The sequence below is a fragment of the Canis aureus genome, chromosome 17 (genome assembly GCF_053574225.1).
Source record: "Canis aureus isolate CA01 chromosome 17, VMU_Caureus_v.1.0, whole genome shotgun sequence".
Lineage (NCBI taxonomy): Eukaryota > Metazoa > Chordata > Mammalia > Carnivora > Canidae > Canis > Canis aureus.
This window is the reverse complement of record NC_135627.1, coordinates 55,224,648-55,242,348: the sequence shown is the minus strand read 5'-3', so window position 1 is coordinate 55,242,348 and position 17,701 is coordinate 55,224,648. Positions and strand designations below refer to the sequence as shown.

Genomic DNA, 17,701 nt, shown 5'->3' with positions numbered 1-17,701 from the left:
GCTAGAAAAGATAATAACACCTTTCATTTGCAAACAATTTACAGTTTACAAAGCACTTTCATGCAGCATGACCTCATCTGGGTCTCCCAGTATCTCTGCAAGATTGGCTAAGTTTATAATCACCAGTTTATAGATGAGGAGACTGAGGTCCAAAGTGGCTAAGTGACTCACCCACCCAGAGAGAAAGTGGCAGAGTGGGAGCCAAACCCAAGTTCCTAACCGGACACTAGGACTTCCTCCACGATGGACAGAGTCCACAATCTTCTCCCTCCTGGGAAGATCAGTGTTCGATTTATTCAACAAATAGGTAATGAACGCTCGCTCTGTGCTGGGCACGGTGCTGGGTGCTGCGGGGACAGCAGTGAAACGGGACATATAAGGCTTGTTTCATAATATTTTCACCACGGTAATAGTCTTGTGCGGCTGGCATCTCTAGGCCACGCTCTCCATTTAGAGAGATCCCGTAGGAAAGTCCTTTTGCTGCAACAGTGAAAGTCCGTTCCATCTAGCTAATGTACAAAAGGGAAATCTTTTTTTTTTTAAGATTTATTATTTATTTATTTATTTATTTATTTATTTATTTATTTATTTATTCATGAGAGACACACAGAGGCATAGACACATGCAGAGGGAGAAGCAGGCTCCCTGTGGGGAGCCCATGTGGGACTCGATCCCAGGACCCCAGGATCATGACCTGAGCCCAAGGCAGACGCTCAACCACTGAGCCACAAGGGAAACCTATTACAAAAGTTATGGGTGTCTCACGGAATCTAATCAAATGTTGGTCCATCCCAACCTTTGGGATGGCTAAGAACTTTTCCAAGATTCCCAACATTTGGGAAAGGACAGCTTCCAAGCTTTCAGCAGCGGGACCAAGGAGACCTTTTCTTTCCATCTAGATCACATTTTTCTGCTTCCAAGTTCAAATCCCCAACAGAGAGAATCTGATTGGCCTAAAGTCTCTAGCCTTGAAACAACCCAGGCCATCTGCGCAGACGTCACCACTAGAGGTCCATCCATGGGTGCCGGAAACCAATGGGTGCTGACGAGGCTGCACAAAGATGTGGTCAGTACCATGTGCCCACCCCAGACTTTGGATGACACCCCAGAAGAAGCAGGTAGGCAGGAACGAGTGCCCAAAACTCTGTCATCAGCTTCCCGAGGCTCATCTCCCCTAATTTTTCTATTTAAATTCTCAATATTCCAGAGAGAGATTTCTGTAGAAAACACAAATGAAATAATCTTTTATAAATACATTCTGAAATACTTATGGGCAAAATGTCTGGGATTTTTCTTTCAAATATTCCAGGAAACAAGAAGGGTGGGACATGATAAAATAAGTGTGTATGTTGATTGAGTGGTGGGTACATGGGGGTTCGTTCTACTATTCTCTCTACTTTTCTCTATTTTTGAAAATACTTATAAAACGAGTTAGAAAGGGGAATCTGCATGGCTCAGTCGGTTAGTGTCTAACTCTTGATTTTGGCTCAGTCACCACCTCAGGGCCATGAGATGGGCCCGCATTGGAGTCTGTGCTGAGCATAGAGCATGGAGGCTGCTTAGGAGTCTCTCCCTCCCTCTATCCTCCCCATCCCTGCACACATACATTCTCTCTCTAAAAACACAAAACAAAACCAAAAGTAAGCAAAAACCAAAAGTCAAGTAAGAAAAATGCAAAGGGATTATTCTGTGTCATTATGTTCTTTCCTTGAGCCTGTTTTTTTGGTTTGTTTGGGTTTTTATCTGTATAGATTTTGTGGGGAGAGTCCCTACTTGCCTTGTCATCTCCATTATTTGATGTTTCTTGCGGGATAGAATAATTTAATCAATTTTGCAAGTATGTGTGGAGGGCTCCCTCAGGTCAGGTGGTCTCTCCAGCTTCCAGGTGAGCTAACAGCACCAGCAGTTTGGGGTATTTGCTTGTGTATTTCCTTCACCACCAGTCCTTGGTACGGATTCCACAAAATGTTCTAGAGGGACTCTCGTTGCCCCGATGGCTCTGCTGACCCTTCTGTGCCAACTCTGCCATGAAGGGACAACAACAGCTGGAGGAAAGATCACACGAGAGCTTGGGAAGCCCCTGGGAGGCATTTGCAACTGCAAGGGGCATTTCTTCCCTGGCATCTGTTGCCCAGCACAGCTTCAGACATTGGCTGATGGCTCTGGGGTCAGGCCAGGTTCTAAAACACATTCAGGAACAACCTTTATTTTGACCCAAGGGGAAAGAAGAAAGGAGAGAAACAGCTCACTTGGCCCGGGCTCAGGTGGGGTGGGCCAGGTCAGGCGGCTCGCAGCAGGTGCCCAGCTGTATCTGTTTCCAGCAGTTCCATTAACACTTGGCAAGTTGCACTCACCTTCAGCATTTGTAACATGCGATTGTTGACACAACTAATATTACCTCATGCTCTTGGGCCTTTATGTGTTCCCTTGCCATTGTCATCAGAACGCAGGATCTCTGGGGTTCCTTTTCTATATATGCCATGTTTGTCCATGGCAGGGAGACAGTGTAGCCCCCCCCAACCTTCCCACCAAAAACACAGCGCCCTCATTTCTCCTGTCTGGATTGATGTTAAGCACTTAACATAATTGCCTTGCCGAAAAAAATAGCCAGAGATGTACAGTTGGCCCCACCATGGCCTCATATTTCAAAACCAGCCAGGCTTCTTTTTAAATACTCCTTTACAGGGTGTGAAATCCATCATGTCATGCGAGGTCCCCCAGGGCGCAGGGGAGACAAGACTCTCGTCTTCCTCTGGAAACACAGCCAATGAGTTGAGTTCTTCGCCTCCCCTGGCCGCCCCCACCTACCCTCGGTTCTTCATCTCATGACTTTCCAGTTGATTTCTCGTCAGTGGGCTTCCTCTTTTGAGTTGGCGGCCACCTCTGTGACTCTCGTCTGCTCTGCATGAAGAAACCACAACCGAATCGTTAGCAGCCCATTCTCTTCCCTGGGGTCAACCTGGCCCTTCCTATAGACCAGCGACGTTCACCCTACTTACTTTCTCAGGGTGAGTCAATACCCGAACCCTGGCCATTTTCTTTACCTCCCCCCTTGAAATGCCTCCTTTTTTTTCTTAGAATGGCCCAGGCTTCACCAGACCCACGCTTGCCTTCCCTCAAGCAACCTTCTCCTCTGCCCCCAGAGTGGGGGGTGGTAGGTAGGCCCTGTAGTAGAAGTGGGAAAACACAAAGCTGTTGACAATTTGTTCTTGCCCATCTATTGTATTAGAAGGTGGGGCCAGGAGTAAAGAAAAATAGCCTAGAAAAGCGAATCCTGTATAAAAAGAAAGAAACTGGGACACCTGGGTGGCTCAGCGGTTGAGCGTCTGCCCTTGGCTCAGGGCGTGACCCCAGGGTCCTGGGATCGAGTCCCACATCGGGTCCCTGCAGTAAGCCTGCTTCTCCCTCTGTCTGTGTTGTGTCTCTGCCTCTCTGTGTCTCTCAGGAATAAATAAAAAAAAAAAAAGAAAGAAAGAAAAGAAATAAAACAACAGCAAAGCAAATGACATCCTGCCATTCGCTTGGAGTATCAGTGGGCAACGAAATGCTAGAGCTTCCTTCTGCTTGCTGCTTACCTACCGATGGAGAGTGATCACGGCTTACAGTAAGAAAATGTAGGTGAGGTGGCTCAGTCGGTTGGGTGTCTGCCTGCCTTCGAATCAGGTTGTGATGCCAGGGTCCTGGGATTGAGGCCCTCATGGGGCTCCCTGCTCAGTGGGGAGTAGGCTTCTCCCTCTGCCCCTCCTCCTACTTGTTTTCTCTCTCTCTCTTTCTCTTTCTCTCTCTCTCTCTCAAATAAATACAATTAAAAAAAAAAAGAAAATGCAGGTGATGAGGCGGCATTGACAGAGGGATTGACTAACCTATACGCCAGGCAGACAGCCCTCAGCTGCGCTACGTTTCACTTACTTCCTGCTGAATCACATCACCGGTGCTCAGGTGAGCCAGACCACCTTCTGGAAAACCATTCCTGGCCTCTGTCTGCTTGGTGCTGGATTTCCTCTTCTTACGACTGGTGTGGGTGCCATGACCCCCCGCCGCCCCCCAGCAGGTGATGCTGTGGTTATGACTATTTCCTGGCCGCCGGGCCTTGCAGAGAAGAGTCAGAACACACCAGTTTGGCCCCTGGATCCGGCCTGTGCAGCCCTGCCGTGGTCTGCCCTGAGCCCTTTCCCTGGTGTGTGCACACACGCACGCTCGCCCTCCATGTGCTGGTTTGCCGTCTCCGTGCGTCTTCTGGTTACTAACTCAAATTGGAACGTGAGGTCTCTTTCCTCCCTATGTCACGAAATCAAGAGTTTCTGTTGAGATGCTTAGAGCTGGTTTAGAATAATGACCGCAGATAAGACCGTGCCAAGAAGGTCTACACACCAGGCTGTACCAAGGAGACTCTGATTTCCCTGGTGGTGGGGGTGAGGGGGTGGGGGTGGTCCTTCTGTTTCCCTAGAATGATAAGCTCAGGCCTTACCTTGGGATACTTACTGTTTCTTCAAAGACTGTTTGCTTGTAGATTAACTTTGATCTTTGTCCACAACGAAAATGCTGGGGAGGTCAAACTATGTGGAGTGGAAGTACGAGGAGAGATGTGCATGACCCAGAGGCCCACGATGGGGACGCCCTACCCACCCCATTTGCCTAATCACGGGCCCAGATGAATGGAGACCTGGAGCCACACGGCCATCCACTTCGCAGGCCGGATACAGAATGAGGAGAGTTCAGAGGTAAGCAAGGCAGATACCATCCCTGCCCTTTTATGGACAATAGTCTACTGGGAAGACAGACTTAAAGAAATCAGAATAAATAATATAAGACTCTCATTATATGAGAGATAAATGTTAGAAAATTAAAAAAAAAAAAAAAAGCAAGCAAGAAAAAAAGATAAGGTGCTGTGCTGGTCATACAACAACACGGCCCAGGCTGGAGCATCTGGGAAGATGATGTTTATGGGGAGATGTCAAGGATCAGGGGAGATGGTGGGAACTGGGGGGCGGTAGGGAGAGAGAGGGCACATAGTAAGGGTTGGGCTGGTATTTCACAGCAATTGCAATCTCCCTGGGAGAAAGGTAGCACTCTTCAGATCCCTTGGGAGTTTGTCCTAAGCCAATTTGGTTAAGTATGGGTCTCATTCATAATGATAATAACACAACAGTAATGCTTATTAAATGCTTGCTTGTGGGTAGATATCCTGCTAAGTGTCAAAGGTCACCTCGGTGAGGCTGTCCCTAGACACCCTGCATAGCAACCCCCCACCTCCTATTTCCTAGACTCTGTTTTTCTTTTCCCTTATCTTTTCTCTTACCACCATCTGGCATTGTCTATTGTCTGCCTGTCAGGCTGGAACGTGACCTACATGACAGCAGGTACTTTTGCCTCTTTTGTTCATTGCTGTGTCCCCAGAGCTTAAAACACTATCTGGAAATTACTTGGTGCTCAAGAAAATACATATTTGTTAAACGAATGGATATTGTTCATTTAATCCTCACGGCCTGTCTGTGAAGTAGGTACTGTGCGCCTTCCTCCGCAGATGAGCAAATTGCACAGAGAGATTCAGTGATTTACCGAAGGTCACACAGCCATCCGAGCCCAGGCAGCCCGACTCCAGAGTCTTGCACCACGGGCCTGTGTGCAAAATGGAAGGAGTTGTGAAAAGAATGTGCCAATTTGACTTAGAGCTATTCTCTGGGTAAATGGCGTTCTGTTTAAAGACTTCAGAAACGTGATCCAATTCGGTATTGCAGTTCTAGATGCTACTGGTTTTATAACACAGGGATCATTGAGCAAGTGGAATGTAAGGACAATCATTGGATAAGGAAGCCTTGTGCCAACCCAGGGGACTTGCAATCCAGATAAGATAAGGAAGTACTGAGTCACACTTTCAGATCCTAGAATATAATCTGAAGTCAGTGTTCCTGGAATATTCTTCACTTACAACTGACGTCTTAATGACTTAACTCAGTCTGGCTACTAGGGATGTGAAATATGGAAACATGATTTACTGTTTGACTTGTTTGGTTGAACTAAATGCTCAGAAGTGGTTGTTGGTGGCGTGTGTATGCGTGTCCCAAAAACCAAGAGTTAGAATAAAGAAAACAGAAATATTTACCCCATAAATCCATACAGTAGACAACAGATTCAGTCTTGATGTGCTGTTTTTCACAGCTCTTCATGCCTCTGAGCCAAAATTATTTCAGCCTCTGGAATATAAGACCTCCTCCTGAGGCCATTTTGACAGTTCTTTCCTCTGACCAATTATTCTTCAGGAATGTAGCTGTCAATAGTTGGCTTTTTCCCAGATAAGAACGGTTTTATCTTTGTGCATGTATATGGAGTTGTCAAAGAAAGGAACTTGCTTTTGATCTCAGAAACTTCATCTTTTCCTTTCTGCCCACGTACCCCTGAATCACTCAGCAGTCCCTAACCTCTTTTTCTAGGAAAGCTATTTAGGAGTTCAGCATTTATTTTGCTTTTTCTTTGGCCACTTACCATGTCAGAAGTGGTGAGTAATTCTGGTCCTTTTCACACGTCTGTCTTTATGTTGTCTTTCTGGGTCCGTCTCTTGGTGCCTGGCTCTGGTCCTTTCTGACTCAAGTGTACCATACACTCTCTGGCACACATACACAAATTTAGAGCTACAAGAAGTGATGTATTTACAAGGAGTGTGTACAATTGCCACAAACTCACTGAAGATCTGTACCTTGTGGTATGTGTAAGTTATACCTCAATAAGAAGAAGGAGTTTTGTGTTTACAAATTTGTGGCAAATTTAATGAGAGTTTAAGCATCTCTTGAGTGGATCTATGTATTGGTCGGTGCCCCCAACAATAACTCGATTGGTATGATTGTTGTGCAAAGACAATACTTGTGGCTATGAGAGCTGCCATCTGCAACCGTTATTCATAGGTTACGAATGCTCAAGTTTTAACTCAATTTCTGCATACACAGAGCCACTGGAAGCCCGTTACCACCAGGAACTTGAAAGCACTGGAGCAGTTTCAGTGCAGGGAGGGGCAGTCTAGTAAAGAATGCATGAAGGGGTGCCTGGGTGGCTCAACTGGTTAAGCATCTGAGTCTTGATTTCTGCTCAGGTCATGATCTCAGGGTCTTGGGATCAAGCCCCCCATTAGGATCCTCACTGCTGAGTCTGATTGTCTGTCTCCCTCTGCTCTTTGCTCTGCTCTCTCTCTCAAATAAATAAATAAGATCTTTTAAGAAACACACACACATACAATGCATGAAGATTCTAGCAAACACCTTTTTTGTGGGATGCCTTGGACAAGTAACTCTTTCTCTTGCCCTTAGATTTCTTATCTGCAAAAGAGGATAACATTTGCCCCACTTTATTCCTAAGATTGTTATGAGGAGAATTACTTTTAAGCCAATGAAGTCTATATTTAGCGCTCACTCAACCATGTCATATTCTGTGGGCACAGAAGTAGGAAAAGGCTTGCTTCTTGCATTCACAGAACTTAGGGACGAAGACAAGAAGGAAGACCAGTAGATACATGTTTACAATAGACAATATCACATCATCTAGGTGATGGGGTGCAGAGTGATGCAGACTCAAGTAAGAGAAACTTTAATTCTCGCTGGTGCCATTGGAGAAGGCTTTGTGGAAGCACAAGCATTTGAACAAGACCCTGCAGGAGGATGGTTTGGAAGACTTTCCAAGTAGAGGGGCGATAGGAACACAGCACAGAGATAGGTCTCCATGACAACCAAATGAGTCTGTAAACTATAAAACACGATTCAGTGGTAAAATATCATTTGTTACCTCTACTGGGGTCACTGCTCACCTTCCCCAGCACCCATGGCCACTCTAGGTAATAAAATACCAGTGATTCCAAAAAAAGCCTAGCTTCCCAGCTTCCAGAACTTTGGGCTAGGCATGACTAACTATGGTAACCTTCAGTCTCAAAGGAGGTGATGCTACAGCTCAAGTACAACTCGGAAGAATAAACATCACCCAAAGGTTCACAGTTAAATTCTCTTTCCATCTTCTCACATTTCCCCCAAACCCTTCTCACATGGGCCTCCCCACTGCCCGCCCCTCTCATCAACTCTTCTCCCTTAACAAGGACCAGGGCAGGCTCTGAGGGGGCCAGCCCACACTCAAACCCTGATGATGCTGATTTCTAGCTGTGTTATAGGAAGCACCCTCCTTTAATCCATGTAAGACATTTTACATCTATAAAATGGGAATGAAAATGATAGTCCCCACTTCATAGTGTTGCTGAGAAGGTTAAGTAAAATAATGTACCTGGTATGTAACACTCAAAATGTTATGTATCATATTATCACCTGGTGTAGGTGTTGCCAGACGATGGCTGGGGGCCAAATCCAGCCACGTCCATTTGTTTGTGTAACGTCTAAGCAGCTTCCTGTTGCAATAGCAGGGTGGAACCGTGACAGAGACTGTACGCTTCACAAAGCTAAAATACTGGCTGTCGGGCCCTTTGCAGAAAAAGTGTGCTGACCTCTGACCCGGAGAGCAGAGAAGAGAAAGCCAGCTTAGGTGGCATTTACAGCCAGTTAGATTTTGTCCTCAATGGGCTTGCTGATGCCTTTACGTCCTTATTATTGGTCCATGGCATCTAATGATCTATGGTGTGAACCCCTTATAATGGAGAAGTCCTTGGAGAGATCCTCACATCTCAGTACCATGGAGATTCCTGGGATCTATTTCCATCCTCTTGGGGTCCAGTATTAATAGATAAGGATCACATAGCAAATGTGGCGAAGGTGGGTAACAAGTTTCAGCTCTTATTAGTTACAGCATAATCTCAAATGGAAACTGCAGAAAACTGGAAGGTGAAAGAGAAGTTAGTGTTACCAGGTGATGACCTAGTCACCAAGCAGAGGCAAGCAACAACACGGAAAAAGAAGCAAACTGTGGTGAGTGGTGTGAAGTTGCCATTTACCTCCTCTTGTGTACCTTAAATTAAGAGCCCTATGAAGTCCACTCCAATTCCATTTAAATATCCCTCTTTTAAAGACCTGCAACATTATTGTTATTATAAGGTATACAGAAACCTGGGTAGATTGGGATTATGCGTTGCAGCAGTATTTCTAGGGCTTTGTTGTTTGCATACTGGGAAGAGCACCAGATCTGAGTCCAGGAAACATTGCCATGATCTAGGTGGGACCACAGAAGCATGTCACCTCACCCCTCTTAGCCTCAGGCTCCAGCATAGACAATCTCTTTGTTAATTGTTAGAGGATAATAAAAGGAGACGCTCCTAGAGTGGCGTGTGCATGTGTATGACTCTGTGGTGGGGTGTTCTGTAAGGAAGTGACTGTAAGCTTTCTTTTGAATGGTAGATGCAATGAGAAAATATTCTAAGATGCGTTTTGGTCGCAACTGTTTTCACCTACTACCCCTTAGGCCATCTGCATCCCTTCCCCTTATTCAACCAAGGTAAGGTTGCTTTGGACCCCAGCTGCCATCAAGGCAGAGAATGAACCTAGTATTCACTTGTCCACACTTGTGATCCAGAGGCATGCATTCCTAAGATCATTGGCCAGGGGATTTGTCCCCGTCAGTGAAGAGGCTTTTCTTAATCAAATAAAAAACAGATGTTCACTAATTTTAAAAATTCATTAAAAACGCCAACATTCATTGAGCTGTCACTATATCCCAAGCACTGTAGTAAGTGCTGGGGCCAGCAAGAATGGACAGACAATGTCCTTTAATGACCTCATATCCAGCCTTGGAAAACTCTTTTAACAATTCCATTCTGAAAACACGTTCTTTTATTTTGTTACAGCCAGTGACGACTGTGAGGCTCTCTGACACCCCATCCCACGACACCTTCACTGTCCTTCCTCCCACGCTTGATGCCTCTCCTTCCGGTTTCCACTTACTTTTGGAATTTCTTCCCCACGCAAATGTAAATGACTGTCAACAGTTCGGAAGATTTTTCTTCCTGGGGAACTTGCATTATAGTTCCATGTCCTCCCAACAGCACTTTTGTGCTAAACCTGGAGTTGGTCTCAGAATCCATCTGTCATTACTAATCAAGGTTGGCAAGGTCTACAGCTATTCATCATGGTTTAAGCCAAGGCTGAAATTTCAGGAATAAGATAATAAACACTAGGTTCAATTTTGGGGAGGGGAGGGAGGGGGAAATGGAGGTTTCATTTTTTTGTTTTGTTTTGTTTTGTTTTGGGGGGCTTTTAGGGGGAAGCCCTGCAAAGTAAGATGACAAAGATATAGCCTCCCTGTTATACATAAGGTCCCAACTTAGCAAAGGGAACAGCCCAAGGGTGGCAATTATCCTGCAGAAATGTTCTCTACCAAGAAGAAAATCAGAGATGATCTTCACTGGGCTGAAAACCTTTTCATGGAGAAAAGGAAGAGTGTGATATTTATATTACTATAAAGGCACAGCTACTCAAAATATCCATAATAAGTGGAGAATTCAGAGCAGAAGCACTGTGGGTAGAGAAGGCACTAGAGGTGCTTTAAGGTGCCTAAATGAACAGTTGGCCTCAAGAAGAATCTAATTTGAATGCTGTAGAGCTAGCATATGAGGAGTTCTATTCTAGAAAGTTCTACGTACCGTGCTTGACAGGAGCTAACGTCCAAAGAAGGAAAATGAACACGTTCACTAATGAGGATTCAACTTGCAGTTGTAGTGTCAAAAAACTCAAAAATTTAAATAATATTCCAAAGCTTTCATGGTATTTATTTTTAAAAGATTTATTTATTTACTTGAGAGAGAGAGAGAGAGTGAGTGTGAGAGAGGGGCTGAGGGAGAGGGAGAGAGAGAGAGAGAGAGAATCCCAAGCAGGCTCCACCCTAGAGCAGAACCCCATGCGAGGCTCCATGGTAGGATCCTGAGCTCAAGACCTAAGCCAAAGCCACGAGTCAGATACTTAACCAACTGAGCCACCCAGGTGCCCCAGCTTTCACAGTCTAAATATTGTGAAAGTATGCATTAAACTTGGGAACCTGCTGTGATATAGTAGATTGTAAACATTTCCATATAGTTATAAATTTCAAATGCAACAGTATGCCCTCATGATTATAATAATAAATAAATCCAGGAGAGCTTAGTTCAAATAAATACATTATTGGAGTTGACAACGCAAGTGTGAACACCTCCCCGACTCACGGCTGTGCTCACTGCAGATCTCTGTTGGCAAAGGAGCCAACTTGGTATGGTCTAGGCTCTCTCAAGAAGCTCTCTTGACAATGTCTTGGCTGTGAATCTCTGAAGCTCTTCTTCAGTTGTCAAAGTATTTGAATCACTTGTCTACAGGTATATGCGTGTGATGATACAGCTGCCTTAATAATCTGCAGAAATATGCACAAAGTTATATTTCTGCCGACATCCCATTACCAATATAAAAATATCATCTGCTGTTTTGGTCATTGGCATTAATAATTAATTAGAAGCCTTTAAAATTCCCATTTCCCTCAAAGCTACATTTTTATAAGGGCTTGATTTGTTTCTCTCAATAATTTTGTGAAGTTTTCAGTGTTTTTACCAAATAAGTATCTTTTTATGTACCTTATAAATGCACAAAGACATAAAAAGTATTGTAAGATACCCCAGTATTATTATTTACCCTTATGATTTGTTTTAATTGGATTTTAAACATGGGCTTAACATCATATGTATACACAACCGTGTGGTTATCTTGACCGGTAAGATTAACCTTGAACTACTCCTTCCTTCAAGGAGTATTGAAGGAAGGTATTGTCTCATTAGATGACCCTCCCTATCACCTCACAGATAAAGAACCAAGCTTTCTGCAATGTTTGAATTCATATTTTCCCCCCAAATGCAGTTGTAGGGGAGTCAAATAAATAGTAGATTTAGCAGCGGGGTTTATGCCTCAATTCTGTCAACAACCCAGATTAGCTGTTATTAAAAGGGCCTTTTGTTTAAGCTTTCAGAGCCTCAATTTTGCCATCCTTGAAATGGAAATGATATTATTTTTTTCTTATTAAGTAGCCCATTTAATTAAAAAATATTTACTAACATAATCTTTGAGAAAAGCACTGGGTAAAAACTCTAACATTAAGCAAATACAAGACCTCGTAAGACATGCTGTGATATTTTATCGCACCATGACTTCATCAGTCCCTATATATAGTTCTAACGATGCCCAAACATTAATTGTATTTGGTCATTGGTAGTGGACATTTTTGTTTTTGTTTTTGCTTTTTAATCTGTCCCCAAAAAATGTACATCTTCTTCTGATGATAGTACAATTTTCCATGGAAATATCTTTTTCCTACTTCTTAATCCATGTGACTGGCCTGCCCAATGTGATGTAAGTGTGGCCAATCAAAGTACCAATCAAGTGTGGCCAATCTGGACTCAGTGACTGGTTCAGAAATGATTCTTCTGAGATGAAGCCGGTTAAATAAAAACTTGATTCTGGAATTTACTGGGTAGGGGCTCTCAACTAGAAGAATTAAGAAGCTTAGGAAAATTAAGTCTGGAGGTGCTCATGGTCATCTTATCACCAGATTGAAGCTAACTATAAACTATTGAAACTAACAGACAAGCAGGAGATGGAGAAGAACATATTCTGAATTACATCATTGGCATCCCTGAATTTATAACCTCTGAGGTTTCACTCGTGTGCTTTTTAGTTATCCAGTCCATGGATTTCTTTTTCACTTTAGACTTTGGAGTTGAGTTTCTGTCACTTGCAGTGAAAAGAGCCTTGACTGATTCATTAACTTCTCACTATGAAGGAGATGCTCTATAAAGAGTCCATGGCCAAGCTATGAATGACTCACAATTGCGTCAATAGATACATGGTGCTAAATGCCAGTGATATGGTTGTGTGATGGCCTTCACCCCATCTTCTGTACATAGCTGGACTGCCTAATAGACCCCGAGCCTGGATCTTCAGAGTCTAGGTTCTCAGCCAGCACCACAGCTCATCTAAACCCAGCCAACAGGTGAGTCTGCTCTTTTGTCAGATTGACGCCAGCTTTTAACCCTGGGGCTAGGATATGCTTCTAATAAATCCTCGTAGAATCCTGATGACTCAACTCTTCCCTGATTCATTCAAGATTTCCTACTGCCTGCAGAAGCTTAAATATTGCCTGAGTTGCACCCTCCCCCCAACCCATTGGCTCTCTCAGACTTTGGTGCCTGCAATGGATTTGAGCTTGCTCTAAATTACTCCTGAATATAACACTGAATTTGAACTCCTGACCACCATCCTCCTCTACCAGAATTGGACTGAACTTCCTTTCTCAGTTTTTCCTGGCTCCTGGACTTCCTTACCCTTCTACCATTCATTGGGAGTGATGAAAGCAATTTCATTTATAGATCTCTACGCTTAGATATAGTGAGGCTATATCAGGATCTCAAATGTACTTTTTAAAAATAAATGAGATTTTTCAATTTTTCATGTACCAAGTGCCTATCCCCCACCCACAACCCTGAAATCAGAATCATGCTGGAGTTCTGTGGCCAGACTCTATTTGGGAAACCAGCCAAAGGGAATCTCTGCAACAGATTGGTCCAGCCTCAATTATGGCAGAGTAGTTGGACTACATGTTACTCCAAGAAAAAAAGTCCTGCCCAGAGTCACTCAGCACATTGTCATGTTGGCCCCGCAAAAGCAGAACAAGTGGAGAATGCCCACTGAAGACAGGAGTGACTTCATGCTCTGTCCCTGGAATTGCCGCTGAACTTGTCCTAGGAGTGAATGTTGGGTGCTAACCAAGAGGACTTTGATGATGGTTGGTAAATTTGGAAAATGAGTCCTTTGCCCGGATGACTCCTCACATTCGTAAGTTGGTGCTTTAATCTCCATGTCATCTGAGGCAAGGAATGTTGGGTTTCCTGCTTGGATGTGGGAAGTTGAAGACAGAGCTCTGAGACCTTGTCCACTTTAAACTGAGGAGCCAGGGAAAACTGCCAAGATTTTCTCCTTTCCTGATGGCCCAGGATCATCTCCCATTCTGATCTTGACCAGCCCTTGGAGCTCTTGCACCTCTCTGGGCTGATGGAAAGGACATGAGTCCAAGAGCAGAGTTCAGAAGACCCCCAAGACAACTTAAATCAGGAAAGGTAGAGTCCCAAGCCAGAAGTCATAGGGAGGCCAATCCTTTCCTTAAAAGCTGACCAAGTGGCTGAGCACCTGAGAAGTCAAGTTCAGAGGGAATGGAATACAGCCCAGAGGCCATGTGGTGATACCATCCCTCCTACCATAGTCCTTGGATTTTGTCATGGCTGGGGAAAGGGATGGGGTAGTGAGTCTCAGTCCAGAACCATAAACTGAACTGTGGGTAACAGTTTCCATATAAATGATAAATGCTGGCTACACCTTGGACTAGCTCACCAAAGTCTATTAAAAGCAGAACATAGGAACAAAGCTTTATGCCTACAAGAAATTTGTTCTCAGTTTAAAAAAGAAACAAAACAAAAACTGACCGATGAACTTAGGTACACACCTTCTATGTAAAGCTGGAGACAGTCTGTACTGTACTTGGGTAAATGCAGAGTGGTTTTGAACATATGGTAAGTGCTTGATGACCACTTTATGCCTGATAGATTAGTTATTCTATAAAAGATTATCATGTTCTTTTCATTTGCTTTCTTTTTTTGTAAGTCATTTTCAATTAACTTCCGTATATGACACGCAGAATCCTAATAACAGACATCTTTACAGGTGCATGATCCATGTCAGTGTGCCTTAATTCTTCCTTTTCGTGTAAAATATTTGTTGAGATGTATATATATACATCTCAACAAATATTTTACATATTATATACAAATAATACATATTATATACATATGCTTACACACATACATATATACATATACATATACACAGAATCTGATAAATTTAAGAGCAAAAATTTGTTTCTTTTGAGAGTTAACCAAAGTCTTGACTTTCACCATTCATATACTAAAGCACAGATTTTCCTTAAAGATAAATTCTCTGTTTCAAAACGTTGGTGAAAGGGCAGCAGGGATAAAGAATTTCAACAGTTTAGGGGTGGTGGAAGGGGAAGTGGGCGGGGGGTGGGGGTGACTGGGTGACGGGCACTGAGGGGGGCACTTGACGGGATGAGCACTGGGTATTATTCTATATGTTGGCAAATTGAACACCAATAAAAAATAAATTTATAATAAAAAAAAGAATTTCAACAGTTTAAACTTAAGGTCCTGGGAAAAGTCCAAATGGAGAATATTTTATGATTATGAGAAGTTGGCTTTTTTATCTGATTATTTTTTACAGAGTCAGAAACACCCAGAGGGCAGTCAGAGTGCTGAGCAGTGACACGGCAAAGAGGGCTGGGACACTGTTCCAAGGGCCCCACGTGCTCTGCCCAGCTCACTGTGGAGGTGGCTTAGCTTTGGCGAGTCGCACAGATAGTCATTCAGGCCCAGATCTTGAATTTCAGCATATTTTGCTTCTGAAAAGACAAAAACCAATTATTGATAGCTATGCTGACCTCAGATACACAGGCTATCTTAGCAAAATGATCTTTTCCAACCATATTATTGCCAGTTAGAGGTGACCCTGAACTTGTTGATAGTTTAGTGAAAAAAAAACAAAACAAAACCCAAACCCAAGAAATAGATAGTCTCCCTGCATTTTGTGTCTTCAGTTACCAACACGGTTTTGCCAGCCAAGCTCTCTCTTACTAAGGGGTCCTTTGTAAGATCATTCCAATGCCCTGGGAACCACTATTGGAGACTGTAGTTATGGAGTCTATGGAGACTCCTACTGGAGTGTATGGAGAGCAGAGCCCCACATAGAGAAAATCTGATCTAAAATACAGGAAGAAAGTGCTATGGTGACCTCCTAGATCTAGCTGGACGCCACTCTGTCTCCTCCAAGAGAATATGTCTCCTAAGAGGCCTAAGCCGTATCTGGCTCAGCCTCTATCCTATGTTGGGCTAAGTGTTTTGAACATTGCAGATGCTCGAAAGCTGTACTCTGGACTTTTGAGGTTGAGTTGAACTAGACCTTGGCATCATCGATTTATAATGAAAACAAGATTCAGATTTGGACTTTTTCCGTTCTAGTCTCAGTCCCCACAGCCTCCAATGGAAGTCTGAGGAACCCCCATCTCTTGCTCTGCACCTCGGTGAGCCACCCTGCCCCAGTGCTACCTGAGGTCTTTTCTCAGACAAGCAGCAGCAGCTACCCCACACCTTCCCTCCTGCCTCTGCTTGTCTGGCATGCTCAGCCCCTACTGCCTTGGGCTCCCAGCTGCCTTTGAAAAGGGTCGGAGGCATTGAAGTCAGGGCTTCTGATATTTCACGACATCCATTAATCATAATCATACAGCTACCTTTTTTTTTTTTTTTTTTTTTTTTTGAGGATCTGCTATGTACTGGATAATGTGCTGGACTTGCTCAAAACCTGTTACTTATTTACTTTGCCTTGAGCCAGAAGAGTGATTCCTTTTGCTAATTCATTTGTTTAGACAGTGAAGATCCCTGATTTAATGAAACACATGTTCCTATGGAAAAAGAGAGACAACAAACAAGTAAACAAGGTAATTTCAGATAGTGACTACACAATGAAGGAATTGCAACTGGGTTATGATGTAGTTAACGCCGCTTTAAATATCAACATCAAGGAGAATCTCTGCAAGGCGGTGACATTAGTTCTGAACCCCAAATAAAGCAAAGGAGACTGGTAATGTAAAGGGCATTCATGTGCAAGGACCAGCATGGGCAAAGCTCAGAGGAGAGTATGGGCTTATCGTATTATGAAGTTATCTATGGATCTGTCTTTCTCTGCCAGAATTTGAGCAATATCTTAGTTCACCTACACACTCAGGAAGGAGATTTCCATCCCCAGCATCCTCCCCACCCCCAGCTCAGCAGGGACTCTGTACTACATTCATAAGCATTTTCTTTATCTTTCAAGATGTAGCCAAAACCCTACCTCTGCTTTCCCATCTTGGTATTCAGTAAATTGATTTTGTATTTGTTTTCTCCTGGTTTATTTTTGCTGTATGAAACACGGGTCATCGCATCTACCTAGGCACCTCCTGGTACTTGTGAGGCTTTCATTCAACACATTTCCTAAGCATCAACCTTGTGCTGGGTATGGGGCTAAGGCTTGGGACTTAAAGATGCACATGGGTTGGTAACTGCTCTGTGACGGGTATATATTTTGATAATTAGATTTGTATCATAGATAGCTATTTCCAGCAATGGTGGGGAGAATTGACTGAAAAGCAACTAAATTGTATATTTGTATATAAAGAAAACAATAAGTATGTATATATGCACATGAATGTGTGTGTGTTATAGATAGCTGCTATTTGTAGCACTAACACCCATCCCCCTTTATTTTCCTGGAAAGAACACCCTGTTTTCATTGATTACCACCCCCCCACACCACTCTTGTTCCATGAGGTTGGGTGAGATTGATTCCAGTCTTGGGTTCCAGAGTGGCCATGTCATAGGTTCTGGCCAATCAACACCATGTTAATCCTAAGCATTTTGCTAGGAAATGAGAAAAAGTTTCTCTCCTCTGGGGCAGTTGAAAGGCTACGATGCATGACTGGAGCTCTGGAAGAGATCTTACCACTATGGAGGAGGAGTCTATGGAGAGTAGAGCCCCACATAGAGAAAATCTGATCTAAAATATAGGGAGAAAAAAATAAATAAATATAGGGAGAAAGTGCTATGATGAGCTCTTAGATCTAGCTGGACCCTCTTGACTCAGTTAAATGAACCAAAAAATTCCCTTTCTTA

General features: G+C 43.5%; 1 long non-coding RNA gene across 2 annotated transcripts; it reads left to right on the top strand.

Annotated features, from left to right (window-relative positions):
- The first annotated feature begins 1,367 nt into the window (after positions 1–1,367).
- Positions 1,368–16,929, top strand: LOC144288026 (uncharacterized). Of its 2 annotated transcripts, XR_013355982.1 has the most exons (3): positions 1,370–3,008; positions 3,446–4,721; positions 16,311–16,929. It is a non-coding gene; the product is annotated as an uncharacterized LOC144288026 (long non-coding RNA). The 2 variants fall into 2 exon arrangements; XR_013355981.1 differs by having other exon boundaries at positions 1,368–4,721.
- The last annotated feature ends 772 nt before the right edge of the window (positions 16,930–17,701 follow it).